This window comes from Aphelocoma coerulescens (genome assembly GCF_041296385.1).
Source record: "Aphelocoma coerulescens isolate FSJ_1873_10779 chromosome W unlocalized genomic scaffold, UR_Acoe_1.0 ChrW_unloc_scaf_5, whole genome shotgun sequence".
Taxonomy (NCBI): Eukaryota; Metazoa; Chordata; class Aves; order Passeriformes; family Corvidae; genus Aphelocoma; species Aphelocoma coerulescens.
Genome location: NW_027184084.1, coordinates 2,303,183 through 2,324,244, shown reverse-complemented (window position 1 = coordinate 2,324,244; position 21,062 = coordinate 2,303,183). Strand labels below are relative to the sequence as shown.

Here is a 21,062-nt window from a genome sequence, read left to right as displayed (position 1 = left end):
GAGCTCCAAGGGCTGTTTGTAGGTATTATATGACCCTTGGAAAGTTGCTCTTCCACGAGGACTTCTAAAGCGCGCAGCTTTTAAGCTGACAGGGCCCACTGATCTGTCTACACCGGACTATCAGTCTTCCATGTCAGCAGTGGGGTGGCGCACTCTTCAGTGGCCCCATCTAAAAATCCTGAGGTGGCTTGGGGATTTCTAGTCTAGCTCCCCACTGAGACAACAGGTCCCTGCCCCACAAGGTAATACCTGACCTGACCATGAAGGGCCTGATGGTGGCAACCTGACCTTCGGGTCCCTCCACAATGACATTATCTTTGCTGCACATGGAGACTGTGGCACCTCCAATCCCTGAGAGGACTCACTTGGCTGGAGTCAATTTCCAGTCCCGTAGCCACTTGGAGCAAGCGATAATGGTGACATCCTATTACCGCAGGCCTGTGCCCTAGGGTATATCACCATGTCCCGCAGCCATAGGGAGGAGGAGGAGAGAAGATCCAGCAGGCAGGAATTGTGCAGCAAGATTGATTTATTTAATTATTTTACAAACTCTTTTATAGACTTTTTTCTTCATAGTCTAATTGGACAAAGGATCAGCCACCCCTTGGGGGTGAATGGCTAAATCCTAAACATCCATTGTCAAAATATTTTTCTACTATACCATAAACAAGACTTTTCAAGGTTGCAGGTGGCTTGGTTGTTTACATACTCTGCTACCTCTTCTGTGAGAGAGAAAAGTCTCTCACGGACTTAGAAAATAGCAAGAAAATCCTCGCTAGCAGCATTCTTGTACCTACAATTCCCCCTTTTTGTTTTATAAGATAACAACTCAACTATTAATGCCAAATAGAAATCTACATCAGTTATTAATTCTAAATATGTCCTTAAGGCTTTAACTATCTGACTCCATAACAAGAATTTTAAAGTTCAGTCTCTGCTTGTAGAAGGACCATCCCAGTCTCTGCTTGTAGAAGGACCATCTGCCTGATGGCTGACATCCTGGTCATCATCCGAAGAGTCATTAGGCTGATGCTCTACATTCTGGTCGCCATTTGGATGGTTGGCATTCTGGTCATCATTTGGAGGTTGCCTGTTCTGCCTCTGGTGCCGGAGGTCAGGGCGAACACATTTTGAAGGTAGCCACCATACCCCAGTATCTCGAAGCTGAATCTGGGGTGGACGGGCGTTCGGCAGGACCAGGGTACATGTCATCTGTGGCCTTTGGTTAGAGATGTCTGCAGTCCAGAAGGCCTGCGGAAGTCCCGTAGATCCACTGCCGTTATCTTCCTGAGTTTGTTCTACCCTGGGGACACAAGACTTAAAAGGCACTGATTTAGCAAGGCAGGTCTTTTCAGGAATAGTTACAGGGGGTTTCTGCATGGAGACCATAGCACAAATCTGACCTTTAAGTCAGCGTCAATAACTCCTGAGTGCACTAAGATTCCTTGATGGGTAACGTCAGGTTTTCCCACCAACATCTCACTGGATCCCTGGGCTAAGGGTCCATATGCATCCAAGGGAACCTTACAAATACCGCTAGAGTCTAAGACGACTGCGGCTGCGGTGTGGACGTCAAAACTGTCTGATCCCTGGATGCCGTCTTTAGGGTGTCTGAGTAGGCCTGTGCCTGTACCTGTGCCACTCTCTGGGGAGCGTCTGCATCAGAGAGCAATTCCCCCTCCTTGCACCCCGGTGGAAGTTTCCCGACAGAGGCCGACCATCGGCATGAGTCAGAGATCTACAATAGTCCGAGCAAAGCCCTGGCCTGCCACACCTCTTGCACTGGGGGATTGGTGTGTTCTCTTTTTGGTTTGGTTTAGGCCGCTTCTGTTTTTTCACCTGTTTTAGTTGCTTTGGTTCACGACCAGAAGATGTGTGAACAGGCTGCAGGAATGCAGCCAAAGCAGACCTTTTCTGGTTCCCAGATCCCACCTTAGCACAGGCTTCGACCATGTCTGTTACCTCAGGGTCCCCTGGCAAAGCATCTATGATTTTTCTGCATTCCTCGTTTGCATTATCTCTCACTAACTGCCTTAACAACATCTGTCTGAACCTGTCATCCTCAACCTGCTTCTCAAGAGAAGCAGCGACTTTCTCTACAAAAGAGAGGAATGACTCTGATTTCCCTTGAACTATTTCATTGTATTGCTTTCTAGGCACAGACAAATCTATGGTTTTCAACAAGGCAGCCATGCTGACCTGTTGAGCTTGCTACAGGACGCTAGAGGACAAGGTACCCTGTAGATTGGGATCAGAGAAGGGACCAATCCCCATCAAAGCATCCATTCCTGCTGTCCGTCTAGGATCAGTAGCAGGGAGTTGCATATTCCCTAATGCAGCCTTGTTGGACAATTTTCTCCAGGTTTTCTCAAAAACTGCAAATTGTACAGGTTGAAATAGAATTTGACCTAAGTGTCTGATATCAAATGGAGCAAGCAAATCTGTATTTATCACCCTTATTATCTGCATATCCTCATCAGAACCTAGCCCATATTGTGCCACCTTGGATTGCTGGTCCTGGGCAACTTTCCAAGCAATTACCTCATGCTTATCACACTCGCCAGAATTTGGGAGAGCCTTATACACTGGGAAAGCTCGGATCTCCCCTTTTGGGGAGTCACTACCATCGTGAACTTCTGGCACAGCCTGTGGATGGAGTGTAACAGCTTCTCGGTTACCCCCATAATCCTCAAATCTATTTGGCATTCCAAGTGTTTCCAATAACCTCCAGTCACCGTCCTCCAATGCTCGCATCTTAACTGACTCTAAGAAGCGTTTGTAGTGAGTCGGACGCACTGTGTGGCAGGGTGCCTCTGGCATTCGCAACACCTGCTCCAGCAAGCTGAGCAGGCCCTCCAGCTTTCGGGATACATTCGGTAACTCTGCCAGCAAAGGCAGATGCTGTATTAAAAGGTCGATGGCTCAGTTCTGCAGCAGTGCAGAACAGCCCAGCGCCAAGGAGGGCAGCGGACCACACCCAGGCAGTCTCAGTGCACTCACGCCCGCTGCTACGTCAGCTAAGAAGTTAGATCCAGGTGCATACACAACTGGGCTAGGAGCCGCCATAGTCCAATTCGCTAAGCTGCTTATTTATGGCCCTGGATAAACCGTGGCTGCCGCTGAGCTGAGTGACAAGGCATACTGCATGCCCTTCTGCTGCCTGGATCCCCCCGCCTCTGCCGGCGCAGGGTCCCTGGGGGCCGCAGAGTCCGGCGACTGTGCAGGGTGAGGCGGCGCAGGCTCTGCCTGTGGAGCTGGGGGGGATTTTCTGGATCCACCATCATTTGCCCCAGAAGCCCGGTCAGCAGGGTCCTCCGCGGACATTCCTCCGTCACTCATCACCGAAATAGGCGAGCCAGCTCTGCTGCTACAGTCAAGGTCTGTCAGCAGAATAAATAACGAGCACCAGGTTTGGTATAATTCTAACACTGATGGGTCCCCAGACAGGATCTCATGTTGGACAACACAGCCAAGTTCCTGTGTGGGAGTGTGTTTGTTTAGTTCAGTCTGGGTCTCCCCTCTATGTTCTGTAAGTTTGGTGTACCCCAGTTGGCACCCCCTTCTGTTTTATTTAAATCACCCTGTCTGTCATTTTTATCTCCTCCCAGGACCCTGTCTGTCACTCTGCCACCCCTCCCAGGCTTCTGGAAAGTTCTAGCCGGGGGCCAGGTGATTAGTCCTGGGAAAGGAGTCCCTCCCTTCCCCTGTTATAGTTGGTTCCCTTATGTGTCCCTCGTTCTGCTTGCCGCACCCTTCCCTTCCCTGGTTGGTTGTTCTGTACACCCCCCCATGCCCCCCCCCCGCCATAAAATGCCCTGGCGCGCGATCTGCAGGTGCTCTGGGTTGGGCACCCCTGGTGGTTGAGGTCCCCTCGTTCGGGGGACCAATAAACTTTCTGGATTTAACCCAACTCTGAGCCTGCCCCCTTTCCTCCACCGTCTGCCTTTATCGCCGCGGTCCCTTGGAAGGACCCACGAGCCAGACCTCTGATCCCTCTGATATCAGAGGCTGGTCCCCGTTGCCTGCTGTGTCCCGAGCTGACCGGGTTGAGTGGGAACTGTTCCCAGAGGACACAACAGCATTCCTGCCATAAGGCAAAGTCCAGAGCAGTATCTCTGTCCATGGAAATCCCTTTTAAGGTAGCCCAATCTAATAATTCCCGAACTGAGTTTTCAGGAACAGAGGTGTGCATTATACTAAACACACCATTCTAGACCATTACCACAGCGTCGGTTTGTGAGCCGCTGTTCGCCATTTCTCAGTCCTGTCGGACCTCACAGGGGGGAAGGGGAACAGCATACCTCTAGAGAAACTCGGCTTGGCTCGCAGCAGCAGGACATGTCAGAGAGTGCAGATCACGTTGGGCAGCACCAAATATTACCACAGGCCTGGGCCCTAGGGTATATCACCATGTCCCGCAGCCATAGGGAGGAGGAGGAGAGAAGATCCAGCAGGCAGGAATTGTGCAGCAAGATTGATTTATTTAATTATTTTACAAACTCTTTCATAGACTTTTTTCTTCATAGTCTAATTGGACAAATGATCAGCCACCCCTTGGGGGTGATTGGCTAAAGTCCTAAAACATCCATTGTCAAAATAGTTTTCTACTATACCATAAACAAGACTTTTCAAGGTTGCAGGTGGCTTGGTTGTTTACATATTCTGCTACCTCTTCTGTGAGAGAGAAAAGTCTCTCACGGACTTAGAAAATAGCAAGAAAATCCTCGCTAGCAGCATTTTTGTATCTACAACATCCACTCCAGTGTCTGCCATTCCTGGAAGATATAACTTAGAACCTCTATTGAGCAGACCACACTCTATCGTGGGTTTGTCTGGGCCCACAACCTCAACCCAGCATGCCATCGGGTTCTCTGGGATCCTGTCTCTATGATGTGGTAGTAGAAAGAATTGGGCAATAGCCATTCCTTTGTATAAAAACCAAGGGGGCTTATTGCATGAAACAGTCACAAAAACTTCATTGTTGGAGAATAGAATTATTGGAATCAATAAAAGAACTGTGCAAGCTATTGAGATGGAGGTTTTTAGGCTTGTGTGTGTGAGAGACATTCTCCGTGGGAAAGTCCCTGTGTGAAAGTAAACAGTTCGGTCTGAGAACATACAGCGAGTAAGAACCTGCAGGTGTGTTATTCGGGAGTATACAGGGAGTTGAGCACAAAATTCTTTTGATCATAACAAGACTGTGGAAAACTGCCAATGTAGTCCAATTATGTAGAAATAGAAATGTGTCTTGATAAGCGTTAAGCCACTTAGGAGCTAACAAGCTGGTATACTATATAAGTGCCTTTAGACTGCTAATAAATCGGAGTGTATTTTTCAACCATATTGGTTGGGCTTCTGTTTTTTCTCCCCCCACCGGGGATCCCGGCTCCCTCTCCCACGCGGCCTCCAACAACTTCATCTTGAGGGCCAATGGTTTGGACTTCTGGAGTAACAAAAAGTTTATCTGGCCCAGAAAGTCAATTTCCTGTAATTAAAATATCTCTTGGGCCATCCGGGGGCCCAATTGTCCCGTAGGGATTTTATACATGCCCTCATGATCAAACTGAATAGAAAGGGCACTCACCAGCTGCTGTCAGGTGCCCACCTGGACCTGTTGGGATGCTTCGGAGACTCGGAGCTCCTGGTCTGCATAGGCATAATCAGGAATTATTTCCGAAACCTTGGGATAGCAGGCAAGGCAGGGCGGGGCAGCTTGACACTTAATGTGGTAGCATGGAGCCGTACCACACTTTGCTGGCCGTTTCCCGAGTGGAGTTGGTGGTGGAGCTGACAAATTGGGCAGTCTAATAGTGGGCATCCCACCGGTTGATGAACGTCCTTGGCCACCTGATGTTCCTGACAGTCCTTAAGAAAGTGTCTAAACTCCCCACAATTAAAGCATCTTTGCTGTTCCTTGGGTGATGCCACCAAGGCTTCAGCCACCCCTTTTGAAACTGCTATTGCTATTGTGTGTTCTGTAGATGTTAGTTTGGCACAGGCTTCAACCATTTGATCTATTGTGGGTTCAGGGTCAAGAGGGAGGACCCTTAAAATTTCCTTACATTCTGCATTTGAGTTGGCCATTGCCAGACTACGTAGAATCTCTTTGTGGGCTTCTGTATTCTCCACTTGCCTTTCAAGAGAGCTCTTTAAACAATCAGTAAATTTAATAAAAGACTCCTCTATGACTTGTCTAACATTTGAAAAGTTGAAAGTGGGAGTGGCATCATCTGGGGTCTGAAGCAGGGCTGCCTCCACTGCCTTTTTAATATCTCCAAAGACAGCCTCAGGGATCTCTTGGGCCTGGTCTTGGGGCCCCTCAAACTTACCCTCTCCGCATAAATGTTCAATAGTTAAATAGGCTTTCGTGCGGTCTCCTTGATATGTTGTAGGAGGCCCTTAAACTGTTTCTTCCATGTTCTTTCCCACAGCATATACTCCTTGGGCGAGAGCAGGCATGACACATTGTTTTTGATATCATGAGGCACTAGGGTGGCAGTGCAGAGAGGAACCTGGAGCAAGTTTTTAAAGTAGGGTGACCACCACCCATAGTCCTTGCTGGCTTTGCATAGCTCCTTTAGCTGTTGGTAAGGTATAGGTTCCCAGGGGGCATTCCTGCCTCCTCTCATGAAAATGACTGGGGTGGCATATGGCATAACCTTATTTGCCAGGTCCCAGTTACCATCTTTGGCTGTGTCTTGGGGTGACTTTATGATGTGTATCCCATATTGCTGCCCTATGCCCAGAAATTAACTTTGTGCCTTTCTATGCCTCTGAACTGAGCCTGAGACGGGGAAGGAAAAACTGAGCAAAACTTTTTCAAAGCAGTTTGCAGCTTGTTCAAGGTCACACAGAGATAGCAGTTTTTTTCCCCAGCTGCAGCAGGGGAGCGAGGAAGCACCCGGCTTCCTGCTTTCCAGTCAGCTTTTGGCCAGTTGTTCAGTTTCTTGTTCTCTGGAGAGAGACTGAGAGTTGGACTTTGCTTTTCCTTCCCTGGAATTCCGGATTTTCTCCCTTTTCCACTGGACTGCTTTCAACCTCAGAGCACATCGGGAGGACTTTCCACTGGGCACAGAGGGCCTGGCCCTGGGCCAAGCCCCAGCTCCGAGGAGACCAAAATGAGGACTCTAACACTTTCCCAGGTTTTTCCTCCACAGCGAAAGGTTTTATTATTTAGCATTATTTTCCCTTCCCGTGCATTTGTTAAATAAGTAGTTTTATCTCCTTCACTTTCTTTTGAGGAAAACTTATTTTTCCCGAACCTGGTGGGGGAGGGATGATTGTGCCTTCTCTCAGAGGATATATTTCTAAATTTGGCCAAACCGGAACAGGCTGCCTGTTTTTTCACCTTAGTCCAGTAATCCCTAGACTCAGCATTGGAATCTGAGAAGTCACTGATCTCTTCTTCTGAACTGGAGAGAGAGTGCCTGGCAGGGGTGCAGGGTTTCCAGCGAGCCAGGGCCACCTGGTGCACTGCAGCCTAGACGGCGTCTTTCCGGCTTCCCCCCCCCCCGCACTCCTGGGTTGGACAGCGTGGGAATCTGAGGTAGGTTGGGTCTCACAGGCAGGACCGCTGATGGATGGGGGGAAACACAGGAGGGAGAGGCAGGATCGGCAGCTGGGAAGGTACTCTTGGTGGAGGGGGGGGAGCCCCGACGCAAACACACAAGCAGGAGCCAGCGGGGGAGGTGGGGGGCTGGGCGCTGTAACACAAGCAGGAGCCAGTGGAAGAGGAGAGGGGCCGGGGATGGAGCAGGGGGCTGGGCACGGGTGAAAAGCCCGCCGCTGCTGCAGCTTCCATGTAGCTTCCGCCATGTTGTGTGTCTGAAGTGGAGGCGGGAGAATTAAAAATAGAAGTAGCAGCTGGGTTTGTGGGACTGGCCATGTTGCCACCGTCTTGGAGCAAATTAAAAGTGGAAAAAAACCGGGAAAGTAGGTACAGGGAAGAGGTTTGGGGGAGAACCCGGGATGGCCTGGCCAGCACCACCCTGGGCAGGGAACAAAGGAAATCGGGAGGAGGCAGGGAGTCGATAGCAGCCCTGGTTCGTCGGGCAGAATCCATCTCCTGGTCTCTCTTGAAGCAGGGAAGAGGGGTCGGGGATGCAGGGATAGGGAAGCAGGCAGGGGGTATTTTTCCGAACTGTTCCCAACATTTTCAATAGCATTATAACTAGCTGGTAGAACAGATAAATTTTTCTCAAAACAAACAGCCAAGGAACGAGCCGTTTTAAATTCCCTCTAAAGTGGTTAAGCAACCACGTAAGAAAACACATTAAATCTTCCCTTGAAAAATGAAAGTTCCCGCAAATAAGGGTTTTTAGAAATTGGGGAAAGACTTCCCGTAGGAGATGGGCTGTCTGAGCCTCCATCTCCCTCTCCTCCCAGCCCCAAGACAAAAGAGAAAAATGAAAAGGTTAAAAGGTTACCCGTATCTCACCAGAGGGTCAAATAATATTCTCAGGGTGGTCCAGTCGACTGCAGACCGGTCTCCTCTTCTAAGGAAATTATCGGTCTCCCTCTCTGAGACACCCTGATAGAACTCAGAGGCTTCTTTGAGGGAAGTGGCTGCTCCAAAATGTGACTTAAGTCCAGAAACTACTGGAGATGCTGTCAGGGAGGTCCGAGGAAATCCACGTTGAGGAGCCACTTATTACTGAGTCCCCTTCAGCTCTGTGACTCACATGCATGAACGCACAGACGCAGGGATGGCTTCAGTAATATTAAGCCGATGGCAAGGAGTTGAGAAAGGTCCTTGTGTAGAGTTCCACATAAAGCAGTTTATTGCTACAAATTGTGAAGGTTTCCAGTGAATCAGGGGGATGGGGAAGCAGAGATTAAATTATTTACTAACAAGTGGTTTGTTAGAAGCAATGCATACCGCTTGCCCAGCACTTATTGTGCCTACCAAAGCAGGATGAGAAGATATGAGACTATTCATAAAGGGAAGGAATCTTGACCAAAGATCCTGTTTCTAACCTAAAACTAACTCAAACCAGTCTTGAAGTTTGGACTTAGCCCAGGGGCATAAAGAGCATGCGCAGGGAGGAAAAGTGAAAAGTTCAGGATGAGGAAGACCCTTTACTTCATCTGAGGAAGACTCTTATTTCATCTCGGAGACCCCTGCCCACGACCACCAGACAACACTGCGCAAGCGCAATGTGGATGTAAATGACTTTTGGGCTCATTGTAATACGAAGCGAGGCTAGACGGGGCTAGGCAATGAATATGTATAGGCGTATTGGGAAACTTAATGAATATGGAACTTGTAACCTGATATATACCAAGCTGAATGCAGCTGTTGGCATGCACGGCTTTGGAGGAGCTATCCCCCATGCATCCCAGCGCTGGAATAAACATACCTACTTTACTACTTATTCTAGTAGTGGAGTCTTTCCTGCTCATCACCAGAGGCAAATGACCCTGAGCATGTGACAGCTCAGGCTTAAGTACAGGGGTGTGACTAACACCAGGAGACAACTGGGGAAGCAGAACTGGGGTACATTACCATAACCAAACAAGGCATCCTGGGAGAGGCTTCTTTCCCTCACCATAACTGATAAGTCTTTGGCACCAGAGACTGTCTTACCAAGAGCCCTCTCTGTCTCTTGTACCACTGGTCAATCGGCCACCACAGATACATATTATAATATTGGCTTTCTACAAATGTTAAAATAGATGCTATATGTATAATGTTAAAGTAGCTTTGTTATAAATATGTAGTTTTGTAACAATTACTAATGCCTTTATTTCTGTCATTAACTAAACTTAGACAGTGAAATGGTTAATACAGTTATGCTTGTAGTAATTGAACTGTCTGCTTGGTTGGATAACATCCAATGAACGTGTGTTGAAGACCCCTGCTACCGACATGCCAACTATCAGCAACTACCATCTGCAGAAACCATGGACCAAAGCCCACTCTGGGGGTGATAATAAAAACTGACTAAAACCACAGCTAAGAAATGCGCATGCTCTAAAAAGGAGGATCCAAGGAGGAGCCATGCTAAACAGTTCCTGGAACATGTAAACTAGTTTGGGGGGAAATTAGAATATGCATAATTGATTATGAATATGCATTAGGCTGATGCAATAGGACAGGTATGTAAAGGGTGTCTCCGCAATAACAGGTGTGCTCTTGGCTGAGTGCCAAGGCACCTGGTGCTGTGATTTTTGCTTTATTGTCTTTGTCCCTTATTGTCCTTTATTAAATTTTTCAATCCTAACAGGAGAGTGAGCCTCATTTTTCACAATTGGGGGCTTCGTCCAGGATTAACACCTCGCCTCCAAGACCCTGGGACATCCTGAGCGGGGGAGGCATGCCCCACTGAGTTCGGCGGCCCACTCCATTTCTTCTGGTGTGAATCAGAGATTGCAGGTTGACACCCCGTGGACAAGAAAGGGACAAATAAAGCAAAAGAAAGGGAAAAAAGAGGGTCCCTAAGAAACCGTGGCAACTAGCCCCATAATTCTTGTGCATGAAGACCCAGACAAGAAACAAAGGATGGTAAGTATTTTCAGGGGGGGCGGATAAAGGGGTTGACTGGTGTGTGAATGGGACGCGGGCTGGTTACCCCAGACCTGCAAAGTGAGTGTAGAGTCTCTGTGAGCTGCGTTTCTGATTTTTTCGTGAGAAAAACAGCCAGCGAGGAGACGAAGCAAAAGATAAAAGGAGTGAGAGATCCCCCCCGGGGTAACTGGGACTGGGTCTCAGGGAGGGGTTGGACCCCTAGGAAAAGGGAGCAAAGGGTTTCCTAGCACAATCCACTAGGAAACAGGGGGTGAAAGTGAGGGTCCTCGATCCCAGAAAAGTTGCCGGATTGAGGGTTGGAACATACAGAGGCTAGAAAAATTGCTCTAGATGGAAAGTGTGGGATACTATACCGAAGAGAATTTGGGGTTGGCCAACAACATTTGAAATTTTACCATTTTATTTGAAAAATAATACCTGTGGGTGAATATTAACAAGTGATTTGAAAATCAAGATACCTTATTATTGTGTTGTTTTGTTGTGAGTGAGAATGAGTGAGAAATATTAAAGAAATAAAAGTGAGTGAGTAAGAATGAATGAAAGTATACGTAATATAGATTGTTGATTTAAAGTTTGACTTTATTATCTGGAGGGAGGTGGATTATATTATATTAGTATATTATTAAAGAGGAAAGGTTTTCTGTGCTGTAAGGGGAGGGTGGTGTTTAAGCTGCCAGAGGGGTGGGTTAGAGCAAAAATCAGGGGCCAGGGATGAACAGATAAAATCCTGGGAAGATGGGACAAAGGACCAGTAAGTTGGGTTCAAGGAAAAAAGGCAGTAAAAAGGTGCCAGCAGATATACCCCAAGATAGTGCCCTGGGAATTAAGTTAGCCAACTGGGATAGTGATCCTTGTACAAAGGAAAAGGATAAAGTAAAGATGATTCGGTATTGTATGATAGAATGGACAAAAAAAGAAATAAGACCCGATCACATCTATTGGCCTAGATACGGGTCCTTTGAAGCTTGGATTTGTCAAGCCTTAACTATATTTGTAAATTCAAAGGAACCGTTTGATCTGGAAGAAAAAGAATATGCCTCTTGTTGGACAGGAGACATAGAACCCCTGGGATTAAAAGTTTTTAAGATATCAGAAACCCCAGAGACAGAGTGAGCAGAGGAAAAGAAAGAACAGGGCTGGGACCCCTTGAAGCATTGCTACCCCCATATAATACGGCACTGGGTGCTCCTGCACCAGCCGCCATCCTGCCCGTGCCAGCCGCGGCTTCCATCATGCTGAGCACCCTCGCCCCTGCCGTGGCTCCCCTCGTGCCAGCCGCTCCTGCCGTGGTTCCACTTCTGCCGGCTGACCCTGCCTCTGTCCCTTTGGCAGTTCTGGCTTCACTGCCAACTTCTGTGGTTCCGATGTGTCCCCTTGCCAGAGAAGAAGCACCACACCAAAATACTAGGAGAAACTCAGTTAAAACTCAAAAACATCTTGATAATTCGTCTCCTGCCACTACTCCAAAACAAAGGAAAAGGGTCTCTTCTAAGATTATGATGATTGAGGAACAGAAAGGTTGGGATCAAAAGATCAGCTTATTCCCATTACGAGAAGTACCTATGGGAGGGGTTCAAGGGGGGACAGAATTTGTGAATGCTCCTTTGACCTTTTCAGAAGTCAGAAATTTAAAAAAGGAAATTAAAGGATTATTAGAAGATCCCATAGGTACAGCTGAACAATTAAACCAATTCTTAGGTCCCAATATTTTCACTTGGGAGGAAATGCAGTCAATAATGAATATTATATTTTCCCAAGAGGAGAGGCAGATGATTAGAGCTGCTGGAATGCGAATTTGGGAAAGAGACAATCAACAAGGTCCACCTGGGGACCAGAAAATGCCAATAGCACCTCCTAACTGGAACCACAATGAAGAGGCAGGGGGAGGACATATGAATGATTATTGCAATCTAATAATCAAAGGAATAAAAGACGCAGCACCCCGAGGGCAAAATGTCATCAAAGCTTTTGATGGGCAGCAAGGGAAGGAGGAGACTCCAACTGATTGGTTAGAGAGGCTCGGAAAGAATATGAAACAATACTCCGGAATTGACCCTGAGAGCATAGCAGGGCAAGCCCTATTGAGGGTTAACTTTGTCACTCATGCCTGGCCAGATATTAGAAAAAAGCTGGAAAAGATTGATGACTGGCATGATCTGGCATTAAATGAATTATTAAGGGAAACTCAAAAGGTTTATGTACGGAGAGATGAAGAAAAAGCCAAAGCAGAAGCAAAAATTATGATAGCCACTATGTGAGAAAGTAACTCTCAGATGAATCTGAAGCCCCCAAGTACCACTCCCAAACATTCGGGTTTCAGAGACGGGGAAAAGGAAAAAAACAGAACCCCAGCATGATCAAAATCCCAGGAGCAAACCAAAAATACCTGTTTTTATTGTGGGGAAGAAGGACACTATAAGAGGGAATGCCTTCGTCTAAAAAAGAACCTGAATTCCAAGAGATACACCCAGAAGAAGAATACGGACGTCATGGGCTCTGTTTTCTGGGGGATAAATACCATCTAGAGCCTTTGATAACTTTAAGGGTAGGCCCCCTAGAGGAGGTATTGGAATTTATAGTTGATACTGGGGCAGAGAGAACTTGTGTAGTAAATATTCCAAGAGGGTGTAATGTGAGTAATGACACTGTGAAGATGAAGGAGCAAAAGGAGAAGGGTTTAAAGTTCCTGTCATTAAAAATGTAGCAATTGAAGGGGAAACCAGAATAGGGTTCTTAGTTCCTGGAGCAGGTTGCAACTTATTGGGGAGAGACTTACAGGTACAATTAGGAATAGAGGTTATACCAGAAGAAGGGAAGATGACAGCCAAAGTGTTAAAACTTGGCCAAGAAGATGAGGGAAAGATTAACAAAGAAGTTTGGGCTGGGGAAGGAAATAGGGGAGGATTGAATATTGACTGTGGGAGACAGAGGAGTAGAAACTCCTGCAATTAAAGGAGGCTTTGATTTACAACCCTGGAAGAGACTAGGTCTGGCTTAATTGACAGAGATTTGTGGACTTTAAGCAAAAGGATTACAAACTTGTGTTCCTATCATTATAAGTAAAATTGTACACTGGGTGTTTTGGTGAAGGGTTTTAAAATATAATAGTGTGATTTTATAATAGTTTAAGTTAAGAATGTAGATGGTATAAGAGAGACAACTGTGTGTATGTGACATGAGAAGTTATTGGTCAAGACATAGCTGCATTGCAGTGAGAAGTGCCACAGGTGATAGGTCATTAATCTAAAACAAAGTGTTGTTTTAAGTATCTATTGGATTAGAAAGTTATAAATTACGATGTAACCCTAAATCTTGTGACTAGTCGCCATTACTTGGAGGTGTTGTAAAATCTCACGCCTCGACTGATGCGTTTGTTATTTTAAACAATAAATTTGTGTAATTGCATAGTCCCATCCCTTAAAGTTATTTTCCTCCGACACGTGAAAGCGCGAGAAACGGACAATTGACCCCATAAGGGTCATGATTGAAAGAGAAGAATGTCCCATACGTGTGCGTCAGTACCCCATATCCTTAGAAGGAAGAGAAGGCTTAAATCCGGTAATAGAAGAATTGATAAAGGATGGGATTGGAACCTTGTATGTCTCCTCATAATATCCCTATTTTCACAGTTAAAAAGTCTGATGGGACTCATAGATTAGTACAAGACTTAAGGGAAGTTAACAAGAGAACTCGGACCCGTTACCCAGTGGTACCCAACTCCTATACCCTGTTAAGTAAAGTCCCACCTCAGCATCAGTGGTTTAGTGTAGTGGATCTTAAGGATGCTTTTTGGGCTTGCCCACTGGCAGAAGATAGTTGAAATATTTTTGCCTTTGAATGGGAGGATCCAAGTACTGGGAGAAAGCAGTAATTAAGATGGACAAAATTACCACAGGGATTTACTGAGTCTCCAAACCTATTTGGGCAAGCTTTAGAAGAAATATTGCAGACTTTCCCCACTCCTCCTGGAATACAAATTATCCAATATGTCTATGATCTTTTATTATCAGGGGAAGCTGAAGTTAGGCATGCTACTATAAAACTATTGGATTTTCTTGGGGAAAAAGGATTAAGGGTATTAAAAGGGAAACTACAATTTGCAGAATCAGAAGTAAAGTATCTTGGTCACTTAATAAGTAAAGGTAGCCGAAAGCTTAATCCTGAGAGAATTGAAGGGATTTTCTCTCTTCCCCCTCCTTCTTCAAAGAAGGAAGTTAGAAGACTGCTTGGATTACTGGGATATTGTAGACTATGGATCAAAGGATATACGCAGGCAGTAAAATTTTTATATGAAAAATTGACTGAGGGGGACAATATAAAGTGGACCAAGGATGATGATAATAAATTAGAAGAATTGAAGTTGAAACTAGCCTTGGTACCAGCTTTGAGCTTATCCTCATTAGAGAAACCTTTTTATCTGTATGTGAATGTGGAAAATGGAGTAGCTCATGGAGTTTTAGTCCAGGAATGGGGAGGAGTGAAAAGGCCAGTAGCTTATTTATCTAAATTGCTAGATCCAGTGAGCCATGGCTGGCCAGAATGTATTGAAGCTATAGCAGCTACTGCTATTCTGGTAGAAGAGAGCCGTAAACTTACTTTTGGAAGTAAACTGTGTGTACACCTCATGCAGTCCAAAATGTGTTAAATCAAAAAGCTGAAAAATGGTTAACAGATTCTAGGATGTTAAAATATGAAGCAATTCTGATAGATAGTGATGACTTGACACTAGAAGTAAACAAAAGTTTGAATCCAGCTCAATTTTTAGATGGAGAACCAAAGAGTAACTTAACACATAATTGTTTGGAAATTATACAATACCAAACTAAAATTCGGGAAGATCTAGCAGAACAGGCCCTCCCAGAAGGGGAAAAAATATATGTTGATGGTTCATCTAGATGCTTACAAGGAAAAAGGATGTCAGGATACGCCTTGGTTGATGGGAAAAATATGCAGACCATTGAAAAAGGGAAATTATCTTCAAATTGGTCAGCTCAATCTTGTGAATTATATGCTCTAAAAAGAGCACTGGAATATTTGCCACAAAAGAAAGGAACCATGTATGCTGATTCAAAGTATGCCTTTGGGGTAGTACACACCTTTGGAAAAATTTGGGAAGAAAGGGGGGTACTTAATTCAAAGGGAAAGGGACTGATACATGAGGGACTCATTTTAGAGGTTTCCGAGGCATTAAAATTACCTGAAGAAATAGCCGTAGTACATGTTAAAGGACACCAAAGGGGAATGACCTCAGAAATAAGAGGGAATAACTTGGCAGATCAAGAGGCTAGAGATGCAGCAGAAAATGGGACCAAAAAGGTTATGTTAATTTTGACCCCAGACAAGGAAGAATTGGAAGTTCCAAAATTTAGTGAAGCAGAAGAAAAAGAATTAAGATAGGGGGAGAGCAAGATCAATCCGGGAAGTGGAAACTCCCTGATGGGAGGCAGTTACTTAATAAGCCACCTACTAGAAAAATATTAGAAGACATGCATCAAAAAACTCATTGGGGTACTCAAGCTTTGTGTGATCACTTTTTAAGGAATTATGGGTGCATTGGGATCTTTGGATTGGCAGAGCAAGTAACTGAAAAATGTATAACTTTCCAAAAGGTAAATAAAAAAGTAATGAGAAAAACAACACTAGGAGGCTGCGAGTTAGCTCTGCGACCGTTTCAAAGTATCCAAGTGGACTTTACTGAACTTCCCCAAGTGCAGAGGTGAAAGTCATTATTCATAATAATAGACCATTTAAGTCATTGGGTAGAAGCTGTTCCCACTGTCAGAGCTACAGCTAATGTGGTATGTAAAACCCTTTTGGAACTGTCATAGGTTCATGTCACAAATTCTTCCCAGGTATGGAATGGTTAATAGAATAGACTCAGATAGGGGAACACATTTTATGTCAAAAGTTTTACAGCAAATAACTCAAGTCTTGGGAATAAAATGGGAATTACATACCCCATGGCCTCCACAAAGTTCGGGCCGGGTAGAGAGCGTGAACCAGACTTTAAAGAGAACTTTAACAAAACTAATGATTGAAACACAAATGTCATGGGTAAAATGTTTACCTTTGGCTCTATTGAGGGTCCGAACACAACCGAGGTCAGACCTGGGAGTATCACCCTATGAGATGATGTTTGGATCACCCTTTCTGACCACCCAACATGAAACTGCTACTTATGAAGTAGGGGAAATGAGTGTTAGAAAATATGTCACCACAATTGCAAGAACACTTGAAAATTTGCAGTTGAAAGGGATAATCCCTCAAACCACACCTTTAGAATTTAAAATCCATAATATCCATCCAGGGGAATGGGTAATAGTGAAAGCATGGAAAGAGCAATCTTTAACTCCACAATGGGAAGGTCCTTTTCAGGTACTACTGACAACTGAGGCAGCGATCCAAACCAGGGAAAGAGGGTGGATCCACACCAGCAGAATTAAAGGACCTGTGGAAGAACCTAAGGAGTGGACTATAACATCTAAGCCGGGTGATATCAAGTTGACTCTTAAGCGGGAACTGGGTGGTAATGAACTGAGGAAACCCAAATGATCCAAGGAATGTACCAAGAATCACACCTAATTGGGAAATAAAGCCAAGCTTATATTGATGCTATGAAGATTTTTTGCCTTTTCTTTTATACCCCTGTTATACCTTTTTTACAACTTCCATATTCTTAGTGCTTTTTGCCTACATTCTTGGACTTGTTTGTCAAGCTAAGAGACGAAACATTTTAGAAGCTTTGTAGGTAGAGGATAGTGTGCCCCAGACCCCAAGGTCCTCTCCAGAACACATTCTGTAAACTAAGATAGAACCATCCAGGGGAAGGCTTCTTGGGGAGGGGGGATCATTCGAGCCTGTCATTGGGGAATTTTTGATAGATATGCTAATTAGTAAGACCTATAATGTTATACTCGATCTTTTGGGGGGGTGTGCATTGCGGTGTGCATTTCAGTGCATTTGACCTGGAGGTGTGCACCTAAGGATCTTTAAAATAAATACCAAGCTAAAATCCCTTTTCCCCTTCTAACCATGTTTGACTCTTGATTTTAAGACCAGGAAAAGGCATCAGTTACTGGCGACCACGAAGGGAGTCTTAAGACCTTGAGACTCACAGTCCTGGGTTGGAACACATCTTGCTTTGCCCCTCCCTCTGCCGGCAATTTACAGAGGGGCTGGAGCAGCAATCCAGGACTGTGACCAGGACTTTAGGACCCAGCACGGAAAGACAGAAGCACGGAAAGGGAGGTGACTTTAAAATTAAGTCAAGGAAGTTGGCCTCACTTTGGAAAATAACATCATTACTGACCTGATGGTAGAACTGAGATCATTACGTAGGTTTGATGAACTAAGATATCCAGAACTTTTTACTATGTATCTGAACAGGGAAGAAACATATGTAGTAGAGAGAAGTAATATGGAAATGACTTTGAGGAGGAGAAAGGGAAAGAAAAAGCTGCAGCAAGCTAGCTCACATACGAATACAAACAGATAGATCGATATGACAGATGTGGATATGGTGGCACCAGCTTTGCACGATGGGGGGGGTCTCCCCTCGCGTTAAACTGCCGGGGCAGCCCTCACAGGTGGGGGTGGGGGACAGAGGAATGGGGCAGCCGGTGGGGGTGGGGGGCAGGGGGTGGAGGGGTGGTGGCTCTGCTGCCGCCACCTCTGCCGTCTCCGCCGCCGGGGCAGCCTGCACAAGTGCAGGATGAAGGAGCGGCGGCACCGCAGGTGGTGCCACCGCCCCCGCCGCCGCCTCTGCAGCTGTCCGAGGGGGGGGGGCGGAGGGAGCGCGCGGCCAGCTCCAAGCCAAAAGAGCGGCACGGAGCCTTCCCCCCTCCAGCCTCGTCAGAGGCGGGAGAGAGGCGGGCATGCCACCACCCCCTGACCCCCCCAGAGGCGGAGAAGGGGCGGACTGGCCACCGCCCCCTTACTTCTCCAGAGGTGGGGACGGGGGAGGGGAAGGGGCGGGCTGGCCACCTTTCCCCGAGTTCCCCGAACACGGAAGTGAAGGCAGAAATGGGCACGGGTGGTTCTGAGTACCTTCTGCAGTGCAGCGAACTGCAAGTTTCCGAACTAGAGACAGGAGGAACCGGTCGCTCTCCCCACCCTGCAGCGCAGGCAGTGTTAAAGCTGAGGGCAGACAGGATGGCCCCGAGCCAGGCACCTCCTGCAGAGCTAGGGACGGAAGAAGCTGCTTGCAGCCCCTGCCTCCCTACCCCTCCACTGACACAAAAAGTGAGACAGTCTCTGATCAACATTCGGCTGGAACAATCTTTAATACCAGTGAAGCAATTTCAATTAAAAGCAAATGGAATGATTCCGATAGAGATGGTTCCCATGGAGAGGGTGGTAGAAGAAGGGGCAGGATAGCATGAGAAGCTATGAAAGCAGTCAGTCCCGTTGCTAAACACACAAGGTCCAAAGCAGATAAAAGGAGGAGAGGAAGAATTTGCATTAGAAGCACCTCTGAGACAGGCTGTGGGAAATCAGGGAGTGATTTATATAAAGAGACCATTTTCTCTCGGAGAATTACAACAGTGGAAAAGCTCAATTGGGAAGTACAGGGACAACCTGGAGACAGTAGCTATGCATGTAGAAATGGCCATAAAATCCCAAAACCCAGATTGGGGTGATCTAAATGTTATGCTAGATGAATTATTGGATAAAACAGAGAGAGAAATGGTCAACAAAGCTGATATATCTGCTATAAAAACTCAAATTGCAACTGGGAGTCTCCAAGGGTCAGTTAATGACATCTATCCCCTAGCAAACCCTGGCTGGGATCCCAATGTCCCAGAACAGATGGAAAAGCTGAAGTGATACCAGAAATGGGTGGTTGTTGGGTTAAAATGTGCCATTCCTAAAGCAGTGAATGGGGCTAGGTTATATGAGATCAAAGAAAATCCAAATGAGACCCCCACTATGACAGCTGGTTAGGGGTCAGTAGCTCTGACCGAGGAAGCTGTGACCGGTCCGGAGAGGTGGTCCCAAAAGGAATCGCCTTCCCGGGGCCCGGTGTCTTGCCTCAGCTGCTAGCTAGGAGGGCCCGTGCAGAAGCTGTCAGCTCTTTAGTGATTATGAGCTTGTGATTTCAGCTCAGCTCTGCAGGGCAGCCTCCAGGCCAGACCAGAGAGAGACAAGAGGCTCCTGTAGCTGGTTCCACACTAAGTAACTTTATTGGTCCGGCAAAGGGGAGCGAGGGAGGAGCGACTCTCCGCCCTCGCAGGGGCAGAGGGCTAGCTTTATGGGGATACAGGGCATGGGTGTCAGAGGGTAAAGGCCAGTGAGTTACAAAAGATCTGCATAGGGTCTCCCAGAGGATTCTGGGTCTGTCTTCTTCTCGCCGTAACTGAAGAGTAGCTGCCTTCCCAGGGGGGGTCCTGCTGGGAGATTGCTCAATCTCCTTATCTCAGAACACGTCCCTCCAGGGCAGTGGCTGGGCATTCCCTACAACTCCCACAGAGTTTCTAAATAGGCTTAAGGAGGCTGCACAAAAATACACTACCCTAGACCATGACTCACCTGAGCAGCAGATCCACCTGGCCTACCTGTTTATAGGCCAATCTGCTAATGACATAAAGAAAAACCTGCAAAAGATAGATGGGCCACCGGACATAAGTAAATTGTTGAATGTAACCTAGAAGGTATACCAGAACAGAGATTCAGCAGACCAACATAAACATTATAAACCCCACCACAAGAAGAAGTATAATAAGGGAAAGTCATCTGACACATCAAAAAGGGATTCCCCTTTTCCCCTAGCTGAGGAACACTGCACAATTTGCAAGAAGTGGGGGCACTAGAAAAATGAGTGTCCATCTGTCATCTGTACCGGTTTGGCGAAATTTAGAAATATATCCTCTGAAAGAAGGCAGGCTACAAACCACCCCTCCCCCCCCCCCCCCCTCCCCCCAGGTTTGGGAAAAATAAATTGTCCTCGAAGGAAAGTGAAAGAGATAAAAACTATTTATTTAACAAACACACGGGAAAAGGAAAATAATGCTAAATAATAAAATCTCCTGCTGTGGAGACAAAACCTGGGAAAGTGGTAGAGTCCTCCCTTTGGTCTCCTCAGAGCTGGGGCTTAGCCCAGGGCCAGGCCCTCTGTGCTTGGTGGAAAGTCCTCCCGATGTGCTCTGATATTGAAGCAGTCGAGCAGAAAAGGGAGAAAATTGGAAATTCCAGGGAAGGGAAAAAAGTTCAACTCTGTACTAGTTTGAAAACAAACCAGTGGGAGGCACCAAGTCAGAATAACAATTTAATGGGGAAATTAAAGAAAAGGAAAAGTAAAAGAAAACACTGGTTCAAACTGACAGAGTCCAGATACAACCTGAGTCCCTGTTAGGCAGGGAGGTGGTAGCAGTCTGGTAGAATGGTGGCTGCAGTCCTCTGAAGCAATGATCCTGTAGTAAAGGGGTCTGCTCTTCCTCAGAAGGTCCAGTGGTGGCTGTGTAGCTCCTGTCCTCTGGAAATCCAGTTGAGAAGGAATGTCTCTGGTGTTCAGCATCTCAGATTATATCCACGATGG

General features: G+C 46.3%; 1 long non-coding RNA gene across 1 annotated transcript; it reads left to right on the top strand.

The window, feature by feature from the left end:
- The first annotated feature begins 7,030 nt into the window (after positions 1 to 7,030).
- On the top strand, positions 7,031 to 17,134 carry LOC138102914 (uncharacterized). Its single transcript, XR_011147613.1, has 3 exons — positions 7,031 to 7,546; positions 10,227 to 10,504; positions 16,893 to 17,134. It is a non-coding gene; the product is annotated as an uncharacterized lncRNA (long non-coding RNA).
- Positions 17,135 to 21,062: the final 3,928 nt, after the last annotated feature.